The sequence below is a fragment of the Hippichthys cyanospilos genome, unplaced genomic scaffold (genome assembly GCF_059441005.1).
Source record: "Hippichthys cyanospilos isolate Australia breed blue-spotted pipefish unplaced genomic scaffold, RoL_Hcya_1.0 HiC_scaffold_26, whole genome shotgun sequence".
NCBI classification, from domain to species: Eukaryota; Metazoa; Chordata; class Actinopteri; order Syngnathiformes; family Syngnathidae; genus Hippichthys; species Hippichthys cyanospilos.
Genome location: NW_028283382.1, coordinates 777801 through 791189, shown reverse-complemented (window position 1 = coordinate 791189; position 13389 = coordinate 777801).

The following is a 13389-nucleotide window of genomic DNA, read 5'->3' as shown; positions in this document are numbered from 1 at the left end:
ATTGGAATAAATGGAATAAATTAGACACTCAGCTATGGTTGAACTTAAAATTGCACAAATCCTGTGAATTCCGACTTTTAATGGTAATTACAATAAGAGTTCTGTAGTCCTCTTTCATTAAACGCAAAATGATAAGGTTTTGTGTTAAAAACTGAAAGTTAAGTATAATGATGACCATCTCGCGCGAGCGTGTGCCTGGAATGTGTGTATGTAAACAACCAGTAATTTTGTTTTGAATTTCATCCATTATGACACTTCATTTTATCATTCCACTCAACAGATCTGCGAGTCAAGCAAAAACATCACCATCGTGTTGATTACTTGGTGGACATAGTGGAGGTGGTGGAGGACTCGGGGAACCCAGTCACTATCCCCCTGGCCATGTGGGAAGCCACATTTGATGAACGCCCACTTATACCTGCCGGTGGCCTGCGCCTCCCACTTTTGTTCAGCACAGAGGGGGAAGTCATGAGACTCCATACAGAATAGTTTTTTACATCGTTTCTTTTTTTCTTTCTAATGTTAATAATCCAGCCTGTTGGCATAAGTTTCATTTTTTATACTCGTTTTTTATTTTGTAATGAGTGAGTGGCAACAACACACTATAGCTTCCTACTTTTACTTTCAGTTTTGCGTTGGAGTTGTGGAGAAGAAATTTAGCACTAAATCGGTCTAGTAAATACTGTATTTTTTATTTATTTCATTTTGCAGATGCAAGAGCGGATTTGATGTGGCAACGTTACCTGTCCAGATGTAAATTAATTATGTTTAAAAAGAATTACGAGACTGACCGTTCATAATACGTCACAGAATAAAGGCGATGTCTGGTGAGAGCCCTAGTGGGGACCCTCGGCCAATGTTAATCTCTTCTAGGGCGATCGAAGTATTTTTCTATTCTGCACTGACTAAAGGAACGACGAAGCTAAGATGCTAATGTAAACTGAAAGCCATGTCGTTTTCCGCCGAATGCCATTGCATTGCTCGCAAAAAAGTATTCTTGTATGTTCTAAAACTATCTCGTTGCATATTGCAATGCTTGTTTGGCACGATAATTTTTGTTCATTTACAATGAGCTCATTCGTTATTTTGAATACGTTATAATAAATTTATAGTACTGTAGTTCTTAATTTAAAATGATTATTTAATAATTTACATAAATTCTTTTTATACTATATAAGTATCTCTTATTTACCTAATTTTAAAATATATGTGATGCCTTAAATGCAGTCCAAATATGAAATATGAAATGTAATGTAATAATAATACAAAACTATTTATTATACTATTTATTTTAGTGCAAAAGTGACATTTGAAATGGAAGCCTTCCTTGCTGCTTAAATGGGTGCTTTGCGGCTGTGCTTCACCTGATGGCTAAATTTTACATTGGGGTTGTGTAGATACGAGCTTCTGTTGTACTTTATGCAGTTTCAGTGACTCTCTTGAAACAATTAGAATATATCAAATCAAAAACCGTGTTTTTGGCTTTCTCTTTCAGAATGGCAACAGCATTGCTCCATTGTTAAGGTGGTTGCAGAACACATAAGTGTCAAGGCAAAACCTGTGTCCTCACCTTGCGTCCAAAGACACAAGAGCATTGATTTTGTGTTTGTCAATGAGCAGAAGGGCCACAAAAATTCATGTCGAGCCCCAACTACAATTACCAGAGGAAAAGGAGGCCCAAACCAGAGAGCTGCTCTGTGCCTCATCTGTGCCATCAACACCAGCCCACGTAAAACAAAAGCTGCCTGAGGGTACGGTGACTGTGGATGGACAATTCATCCATGTAAGTTTGTTGAGTCACAAACGTATACACACACACTCACAACAGGGCTCCATCCAGAATATTTATTTTACTAGGAGCATGGTATCTGCTAATCAGAAATTTAAGAGGTTATTCAAAGTAATATGCAAATATATGAAAATAAATATTCATTATTTTGAGATTTTTCTAAATATTTATGTATTTTTTGCACTGGTTCATCTGCAATATTTATATTTTTCACAAATTACATACATACTGTACAAACATACATACAAATACACATACATGCGCACCACATATTATACATACCTACTGTACTGTACACACTCATGCGTACAGTGTACATACATGCATACACAATGTACATACTGTACAGTACATACTATACATACATACATACATACATACATACATACATACATACATACATACATACATACATACATACCTACATACATACATACCTAAAATAGGTACCTAAAATATATTTTCATATGCCTGCAACTCCAAAAAATAGGAACCAATGTGACAGGAATTATTTTATTTTTGAAAAAAAAAAATATGTAAAACACATAAATATCGATTCCAGTGTTTGAAGCATTTTATATACCTATTCATCCATCCATTTTCTATCTATATATATTATATACCTATCCATCCATTGATCCATCCATTTTCTGTCTTCCAGCAAGCCAGCGATCCTTGTGAGGACAAGGATCGCAGGCTTGCTGGTACCTATCCCACCTTACTTCAGGCAGTAGATGAAGCACGCCCTGAACTGGTTGCCAACCAACTGCAACAAGGTACCATCACAGTATCTTGTTGCACAAGTATTTCTTTTTTTTTGTTTTCTAAGAATGTTACAATAGTTTCTTGTATTTTTATTATACATTGCCCAAATGTCAAATGGAAATGCAATGTGGTTTTATCAAAAATATGTCACCATACTGAATTGTGTCAAATGCTTTGAAACTCTGACCCATTTTGACACAACTGTCCCATTGATGCAGTGTTTCAGGAAGCAGTCGTGATGCTCAACATGGATTCATGTGAGTGCGTCGCGATACTGACCCATTTCAACACAGTTGCTTCAGACGGATTCAGTGGATCAAAAAGCTTTGATTTCTACAACACTAGATTTCATTCGACCCGGCAAAAATTTCAGTCCGTCGAAAAAAGCGAGTCTGTAGTTCATCTCTATCAAAAGTTTTGATTTTTAAAAGAAATCAAAACAAATGCTCCCTTCCGCCGCTAGAGAGCAGTAAATATGAAAAAATCCCTCACGTCCAGTGTATTAAAAATAAAATTAATCTGGTTTCATGCAAAAGACGATTAATATTAATATGATATAACTTAATCTTACTGGCCATGCGCTGCTATAACGTTTTATTTTTTGTTTCAAAGTAGTATGACAATCAAGGCCAAAAAACTAAATAATCATAGCTTCCACTTCGGTTTGTTAGTGTGGTGAGTTGGTTCAGGAGTAAAATTGCATTCAGTCAACTGTTAAAATAAAGCCGTTGTTAACACATTCACCACCAAACACAAAAACATATTTTTTTCTAATGCAATCGTTTGTGAATATATGTGTTTTGCTTAGAACAGATCTCTTGTCATCCGTGATTACGATAGGTATGTAGGATAGGCTACAAATGTAGGCTAATGATAAAACATAGTTCTGGGAAACAAAGCTAGAGTTGACATTTTTTTACTGATCCACCTGAGAACAGAAGGTGTAGATCCGGCCCCAGAGCCAAAATGAGTTTTGACATATATCGAATACAAAAAAAAAAACAACGTCAATAGTTTTTGCTTTTCTCTTTCAGAATGGATACAACATTGTTCATCGCTAAGGTGGTTGCAGAACACATGACTCTAAGTAAAAACTGCATCCAAAGTCAAAAAGAGGGCAGCAGTTTCGTGTTTGTCAATAAGTAGAAGGGCCACAAAATTGATGTCGGGCCCCAACTGCAATTACCAGAGGAAAAGGAGGCCCCAGCCAGAGAGAGCTCCTCTATGCCTCATCTGTGCCGTCAATGCTATCCGTCATGAAACAAAAACTGCATGACGAGACGGTGACCGTGGATGGACAATTCATCCATGTAAGTGACGAACGAATACACACACTCATGCGCACACACAACAGGGCTCCATCCAGAATTTTTATTTTACTAGGAGAATGGTAACTACGAACCAGAAAATTGAGAGTTTACTAAAAATATTATGAAGAAAATAGTGTTAAAGAACTATTCATCATTTTCAGTATTTCCTTGTATCTTCTACATTATTTGACTCATTCAAAATGTTCCAACTTTAATCGATTTCCCCGAAGCCCGCTGTTCCATGAATTCCATTTTCCTCTTCCCACAATTCAAAATGTTCCCACAATTCCTAATGTTTTGTTTTTTTCTTTTATCTTCTACAAAGATAGGCCTATTTAAAACAATGCCAACTTTGTATATTTCACATGATGTCACAGGTTCAAGCACTTCAACATTCAACATAACTCCAGCATGCAACACCTCTCCCTTCAACTGTTTGCCCTTCACACGCAATTTTTTGAGGAATTGTACATAATCTAGTTGTAGAATGATGTTTGCCAAGAAGGGTCAAAATGTGCTTCACTCGGGCTGAAAACGCTGTTTTGGCCATTTCATTAATGTTGTCTGTAAAATAAAAACTAAATATATTTCAACAGAAAAGATTAATGTTATCCTAAATATTCTTGCTTCTAAAGCATAACCAAGCAGAAATTTCATTGTAGAATGATGTCTGCCAAATAGGGTCAAAATGTCCTCCACTCGGGCTGAAAACGCTGTTTTGGTCATTTCATTAACGTTGACTGTAAAACATAAACTAAACGTAGTTCAGCAAAAATGATGAATGTTATCCTGAATATTCTTGCTTCTAAAAAGCATAACCAAGCAGAAATTTCATTTTCGAATAATGTCAAGTGTTTTAACTTTTTTGCTGTGCTTCTCCCACACTTGAAGGGTTAGTACCAAAACTGAGCTTCTAACTGGGTTCCACTCAATGACCAGACTCTTGTTTTTCCTTTTTTATTTCCTTTTTTATTTTGATTTTCTTCAATCCTTGTTATGTTGGTCACAGGTAAAAAACCCTAAACAAAAAACATTAACTCTTTTCACATTCCTTATAAAACCCGATACACAATATTACATAATCAAAATACACAGTACGTGTTTGACATTAAACTAGCAGTGCCTTAAAATTAGACTACCTACTTTTAAATTACGCGAATACAACAAAGAATAAATTTCAGCAAGCCATTAACTACAATACACACGCCGAATGATTTAGGCCAACCCCTAAACCACCTCGGTAATGCTGTCCAGCCCGTAGCAAACAAGCTGGTGGGATCTCAGGGTTCCTCTTGGAGTTGAAACCCGGATCTTTAGCAGGTACCGCTTGGTCTCCACAGTCACTTGCATCCCGCCGACTCCATGGACTACAAGAGTCACATCCTCACTCCTCAAGTTCAGCTTACTCATGAGTTATGTAGTTTGTGTCAGAGGCCAAGTCTATCAGAGTCCCAATCTTCTGGCCAGCATTTGCGGTGACTTCCAGGATCATCATAATGACAGGGAACTCTTCAAGGCCTTTCTCTGCCAGCAGACTCCTCTTCGGCACAGTCTACTTGCCCATATATCTTCTTTTGATTTTTAAGGAACTTAATGAGCATGTCGAACCTGTCCTCAGGGGAGGGATCTTCCTCTTCTGACACATGGACTAGCCACTCTTTCTTTAAATCCTTCGGCAGCTTACTTTCCAGGGACTTTGTGACGAGTGGATTTTTCAGGGCACCGGTGTTCCCTAGTCCACTGAGGTCATACTGAGGTGGAATAGGGCCTATTCCACAATTTGTATTAAGTCCACAATCTTCCTGGGATGGTGACTTTTAACTGGTGGCAGTGCCTGTAGCTCCTCCATGATTTCCAGCACAATTGCCATTTTGTTTCCGAACATGTTTTCGAGGACCCGAAAGATCTCATCCGCCGTCCCGTATGTTGACAGGCGAAGGTCCCTCACGACTTTGTCCTCCAGGCTACCCAGCAGTTGGATCTTTTTGACCTCCCTGGACCCGGTCGGTTCCCCTTGCCTTTGGAGTGCCTCCCACTCTTTCCTCCAGGGGTAGAAGTCTCGTTTGTTGCCGTAGAACTGTGGTAGTGCCTTTGGTTTGAGTGTAATGGCAGGTGACTGGTGTGGCACTTCCTCTGAGGAACTACTTTCCAGCTTTACTAGCAGTAGGGTAGCTTTTTCTGAGGTTAACTCCAGTAGCGAGCCCTCCACATTCCTGATGCGCTGCTGGAAGTCAGGCCGTTCCTCTTCTGGAACCCATCGAGTCCACTGGTGCATGGATTCCTTTGCCTTTTTCACCAACCCTTCAAGGTTGCTGAGCATTAGTTCATATACCTCCAGCTTAAGGCCAGTCTTTTTCGGCTGCCTCCACAGCAAATGAGCGTTCGGAGCAGCCAAAACTTCGCCACAGCACCTCCTGGACAATAGTTTCCACTTCCTCAAGCTTCTGTTCGCAGTCTTCTGTCGTCTTCCTCAGATCCACATTGATGTCCTCTTTAGCAGTAGTGATGTCCTCTTAAGCAGTAGATTAAAGCTCCGTTTCCTCAATGAAAGCTTCCACTTCCTCATTTGCCTCCAATATCTTCTCAGCCTCGAATGTCACCTTGCTTAAGGCTCCCAATAGTTCTTCTGTCGACATTTTCTTGCAAGACTTTAGCAGTGCCTTTGCTTGTCGGGTAAACCGCTGTTTGGCGGTCAATCTCTCTCTCTTCAACTGTTGCAGAGACTTCGACTCGACCATCCTGGGCTTTGGTAACAACGTTAGCTTACTGAGCTTGGCAGGAGCGGGCAAGATGTGGGCTCAGCAGCAGGAGCGGGCTGGCCTGGACGCAATGCTGGTTTGGTATGCTTCTTCAACCAGCAACTGCTCAGTTTTTTACTGTCAAGTGTTTTTTTTTTTTTTGCTGTGCTTCTCTCACACTTGAAGGGGTAGTACAAAAGCTGAGCTTCTAACTGGGTTCCACTCAATGACCAGATTCTTGTTTTTCCTTTTTTTTTTTCTCCTTTTTTATTTTGATTTTCTTCAATCCTTGTTATGTTGGTCACAGGTAAAAAACAAACAAAAAACATTAACTCTTTTCACATTCCTTATAAAACCAGATACACAATATTACATAATCAAAATACACAGTACGCGTTTGACATTAAACTAGCAGCGCCTTAAAATTAGACTACCAACTTTTAAATTAATTAACGCGCGAATACAACAAAGAATAAACTTCAGCAAGCCACTAAATACAATGCACACACCGAATGATTTAGCCCCCCCCCCCCCCCCCCCCCGTGCCTATTTCCGCCACCGCACAACCATCGCATGCGCAACGCGGAGGAACAAACGGGGCTTACCGGCTGTCTGCTCAATTCTTCCTTCGGATCCACAGCTATAGTAATTTAATGTCTGCGCCTAAAATCACCTTGCAGAAATGATGAATGTAGTCCTCTAAATAATTGCTTCTAAAGCATACGCAAGCATAAATTTTATTGTACAATGATGGTTTTTAAAAAGGGTAAAAATGTGCTCCACTCGGGCTGAAAACGCTGTTTTGTACATTTCATTAATGTTGACTAAAAATCTTAAATTAAGGATTTTTCAGCAAAAACGATGAATGTAGTCCTCTTAATTCTTGCATCTAAAGCATACGCAAGCAGAAATTTCATTGTACAGTGATGTTTTTTTTAAAAAGGGTCAAAATGTTCTCCACTCGGGCTGAAAACGCTGTTTTGGCCACTTCATTATTGTTGACTAAAAATCTTAAATTAAGCATTTTTCAGTAGAAATGATGAATGTAGTCCTCTTAATTCTTGCTTCTAAAGCATACACAAGCAGAAATTTCATTGTACATTGTTTTTTAAAAAGGGTCAAAATGTGCTCCACTCGGGCTGAAAACGCTGTTTTGGCCATTTCGTTAATGCTGACTAAAAATCTTAAATTAAGCATTTTTCAGCAAAGATGATGAATGTAGTCCTCTTAAATCTTGCTTCTAAAGCATACGCAAGCAGAGATTTCATTGTACAATGATGTTTTTTTAAAAAGGGTCAAAATGTGCTCCACTCGGGCTGAAAACGCTGTTTTGGCCATTTCATTATTGCTGACTAAAAATCTTAAATTAAGCATTTATCAGCAGAAATAATGAATGTAGTCCTCTTAATTCTTGCTTCTAAAGCATACGCAAGCAGAAATTTCAATGTACAATGATGTTTTTAAAAAAACAGTCAAAATGTGCTCCACTCGGGCTGAAAACGCTGTTGGGGACATTTTATTAATGTTGACTATAAATCATATATTAAGCATTTTTCAGCAGAAATAATGAATGTAGTCCTCTTAATTCTTGCTTCTAAAGCATACGCAAGCAGAAATTTCAATGTACAATGATGTTTTTAAAAAAACAGTCAAAATGTGCTCCACTTCGGGCTGAAAACGCTTGTTTGGGACATTTCATTAATGTTGACTATAAATCATAAACTAAGCATTTTTCAGCTGAAATAATGAATGTAGTCCTCTTAATTCTTGCTTCTAAAGCATACGCAAGCAGAAAATTCAATGTACAATGATGTTTTTAAAAAAACGGTCAAAATGTGCTCCACTCGGGCTGAAAACGCTTGTTTGGGACATTTCATTAATGTTGACTATAAATCATAAATTAAGCATTTTTCAGCTGAAATAATGAATGTAGTCCTCTTAATTCTTGCTTCTAAAGCATACGCAAGCAGAAATTTCAATGTACAATGATGTTTTTAAAAAAACAGTCAAAATGTGCTCCACTCGGGCTGAAAACGCTTGTTTGGGACATTTCATTAATGTTGACTATAAATCATAAACTAAGCATTTTTCAGCTGAAATAATGAATGTAGTCCTCTTAATTCTTGCTTCTAAAGCATACGCAAGCAGAAATTTCAATGTACAATGATGTTTTTAAAAAAACAGTCAAAATGTGCTCCACTCGGGCTGAAAACGCTTGTTTGGGACATTTCATTAATGTTGACTATAAATCATAAACTAAGCATTTTTCAGCTGAAATAATGAATGTAGTCCTCTTAATTCTTGCTTCTACAGCATACGCAAGCAGAAATTTCAATGTACAATGATGTTTTTAAAAAAACAGTCAAAATGTGCTCCACTCAGGCTGAAAACGCTGTTGGGGACATTTCATTAATGTTGACTATAAATCATAAACTAAGCATTTTTCAGCTGAAATAATGAATGTAGTCCTCTTAATTCTTGCTTCTAAAGCATACGCAAGCAGAAATTCCAATGTACAATGATGTTTTTAAAAAAACAGTCAAAATGTGCTCCACTCGGGCTGAAAACGCTTGTTTGGGACATTACATTAATGTTGACTATAAATCATAAACTAAGCATTTTTCAGCTGAAATAATGAATGTAGTCCTCTTAATTCTTGCTTCTACAGCATACGCAAACAGAAATTTCAATGTACAATGATGTTTTTAAAAAAACGGTCAAAATGTGCTCCACTCGGGCTGAAAACGCTTGTTTGGAACATTTCATTAATGTTGACTATAAATCATAAACTAAGCATTTTTCAGCTGAAATAATGAATGTAGTCCTCTTAATTCTTGCTTCTAAAGCATACGCAAACAGAAATTTCAATGTACAATGATGTTTTTAAAAAAAAGGTCAAAATGTGCTCCACTCGGGCTGAAAACGCTTGTTTGGGACATTACATTAATGTTGACTATAAATCATAAACTAAGCATTTTTCAGCTGAAATAATGAATGTAGTCCTCTTAATTCTTGCTTCTAAAGCATACGCAAACAGAAATTTCAATGTACAATGATGTTTTTAAAAAAACGGTCAAAATGTGCTCCACTCGGGCTGAAAACGCTTGTTTGGAACATTTCATTAATGTTGACTATAAATCATAAACTAAGCATTTTTCAGCTGAAATAATGAATGTAGTCCTCTTAATTCTTGCTTCTAAAGCATACACAAGCAGAAATTTCAATGTACAATGATGTTTTTAAAAAAACAGTCAAAATGTGCTCCACTCGGGCTGAAAACGCTTGTTTGGGACATGACATTAATGTTGACTATAAATCATAAACTAAGCATTTTTCAGCTGAAATAATGAATGTAGTCCTCTTAATTCTTGCTTCTAAAGCATACGCAAGCAGAAATTTCAATGTACAATGATGTTTTTAAAAAAAGGGTCAAAATGTGCTCCACTCGGGCTGAAAACGCTGTTGGGGACATTTCATTAATGTTGACTACAAATCAAAAACTAAGCATTTTTCAGCTGAAATAATGAATGTAGTCCTCTTAATTCTTGCTTCTAAAGCATTCGCAAGCAGAAATTTCAATGTACAATGATGTTTTTAAAAAAACAGTCAAAATGTGCTCCACTCGGGCTGAAAACGCTGTTGGGGACATTTCATTAATGTTGACTATAAATCATAAACTAAGCATTTTTCAGCTGAAATAATGAATGTAGTCCTCTTAATTCTTGCTTCTAAAGCATACGCAAGCAGAAATTTCAATGTACAATGATGTTTTTAAAAAAACGGTCAAAATGTGCTCCACTCGGGCTGAAAACGCTTGTTTGGGACATTACATTAATGTTGACTATAAATCATAAACTAAGCATTTTTCAGCTGAAATAATGAATGTAGTCCTCTTAATTCTTGCTTCTAAAGCATACGCAAACAGAAATTTCAATGTACAATGATGTTTTTTAAAAAACGGTCAAAATGTGCTCCACTCGGGCTGAAAACGCTTGTTCGGAACATTTCCTTAATGTTGACTATAAATCATAAACTAAGCATTTTTCAGCTGAAATAATGAATGTAGTCCTCTTAATTCTTGCTTCTAAAGCATACGCAAGCAGAAATTTCAATGTACAATGATGTTTTTAAAAAAAACAGTCAAAATGCGCTCCACTCGGGCTGAAAACGCTGTTGGGGACATTTCATTAATGTTGACTACAAATCAAAAACTAAGCATTTTTCAGCTGAAATAATGAATGTAGTCCTCTTAATTCTTGCTTCTAAAGCATACGCAAGCAGAAATTTCAATGTACAATGATGTTTTTAAAAAAAGGGTCAAAATGTGCTCCACTCGGGCTGAAAACGCTTGTTTGGAACATTTCATTAATGTTGACTATAAATCATAAACTAAGCATTTTTCAGCTGAAATAATGAATGTAGTCCTCTTAATTCTTGCTTCTAAAGCATACGCAAGCAGAAATTTCAATGTACAATGATGTTTTTAAAAAAACAGTCAAAATGTGCTCCACTCGGGCTGAAAACGCTTGTTTGGGACATGACATTAATGTTGACTATAAATCATAAACTAAGCATTTTTCAGCTGAAATAATGAATGTAGTCCTCTTAATTCTTGCTTCTAAAGCATACGCAAGCAGAAATTTCAATGTACAATGATGTTTTTAAAAAAAGGGTCAAAATGTGCTCCACTCGGGCTGAAAACGCTTGTTTGGAACATTTCCTTAATGTTGACTATAAATCATAAACTAAGCATTTTTCAGCTGAAATAATGAATGTAGTCCTCTTAATTCTTGCTTCTAAAGCATACGCAAGCAGAAATTTCAATGTACAATGATGTTTTTAAAAAAAACAGTCAAAATGCGCTCCACTCGGGCTGAAAACGCTGTTGGGGACATTTCATTAATGTTGACTATAAATCATAAACTAAGCATTTTTCAGCTGAAATAATGAATGTAGTCCTCTTAATTCTTGCTTCTAAAGCATACGCAAGCAGAAATTTCAATGTACAATGATGTTTTTAAAAAAAACAGTCAAAATGCGCTCCACTCGGGCTGAAAACGCTGTTGGGGACATTTCATTAATGTTGACTACAAATCAAAAACTAAGCATTTTTCAGCTGAAATAATGAATGTAGTCCTCTTAATTCTTGCTTCTAAAGCATACGCAAGCAGAAATTTCAATGTACAATGATGTTTTTAAAAAAAACAGTCAAAATGTGCTCCACTCGGGCTGAAAACGCTGTTGGGGACATTTCATTAATGTTGACTACAAATCAAAAACTAAGCATTTTTCAGCTGAAATAATGAATGTAGTCCTCTTAATTCTTGCTTCTAAAGCATTCGCAAGCAGAAATTTCAATGTAACAATGATGTTTTTAAAAAAACAGTCAAAATGTGCTCCACTCGGGCTGAAAACGCTGTTGGGGACATTTCATTAATGTTGACTATAAATCATAAACTAAGCATTTTTCAGCTGAAATAATGAATGTAGTCCTCTTAATTCTTGCTTCTAAAGCATACGCAAGCAGAAATTTCAATGTACAATGATGTTTTTAAAAAAACAGTCAAAATGTGCTCCACTCGGGCTGAAAACGCTTGTTTGGGACATGACATTAATGTTGACTATAAATCATAAACTAAGCATTTTTCAGCTGAAATAATGAATGTAGTCCTCTTAATTCTTGCTTCTAAAGCATACGCAAGCAGAAATTTCAATGTACAATGATGTTTTTAAAAAAACGGTCAAAATGTGCTCCACTCGGGCTGAAAACGCTTGTTCGGAACATTTCCTTAATGTTGACTATAAATCATAAACTAAGCATTTTTCAGCTGAAATAATGAATGTAGTCCTCTTAATTCTTGCTTCTAAAGCATACGCAAGCAGAAATTTCAATGTACAATGATGTTTTTAAAAAAAACAGTCAAAATGCGCTCCACTCGGGCTGAAAACGCTGTTGGGGACATTTCATTAATGTTGACTATAAATCATAAACTAAGCATTTTTCAGCTGAAATAATGAATGTAGTCCTCTTAATTCTTGCTTCTAAAGCATACGCAAGCAGAAATTTCAATGTACAATGATGTTTTTAAAAAAACGGTCAAAATGTGCTCCACTCGGGCTGAAAACGCTTGTTCGGAACATTTCCTTAATGTTGACTATAAATCATAAACTAAGCATTTTTCAGCTGAAATAATGTATGTAGTCCTCTTAATTCTTGCTTCTAAAGCATACGCAAGCAGAAATTTCAATGTACAATGATGTTTTTAAAAAAAACAGTCAAAATGTGCTCCACTCGGGCTGAAAACGCTGTTGGGGACATTTCATTAATGTTGACTACAAATCAAAAACTAAGCATTTTTCAGCTGAAATAATGAATGTAGTCCTCTTAATTCTTGCTTCTAAAGCATTCGCAAGCAGAAATTTCAATGTACAATGATGTTTTTAAAAAAACAGTCAAAATGTGCTCCACTCGGGCTGAAAACGCTGTTGGGGACATTTCATTAATGTTGACTATAAATCATAAACTAAGCATTTTTCAGCTGAAATAATGAATGTAGTCCTCTTAATTCTTGCTTCTAAAGCATACGCAAGCAGAAATTTCAATGTACAATGATGTTTTTAAAAAAACGGTCAAAATGTGCTCCACTCGGGCTGAAAACGCTTGTTTGGGACATTACATTAATGTTGACTATAAATCATAAACTAAGCATTTTTCAGCTGAAATAATGAATGTAGTCCTCTTAATTCTTGCTTCTAAAGCATACGCAAACAGAAATTTCAATGTACA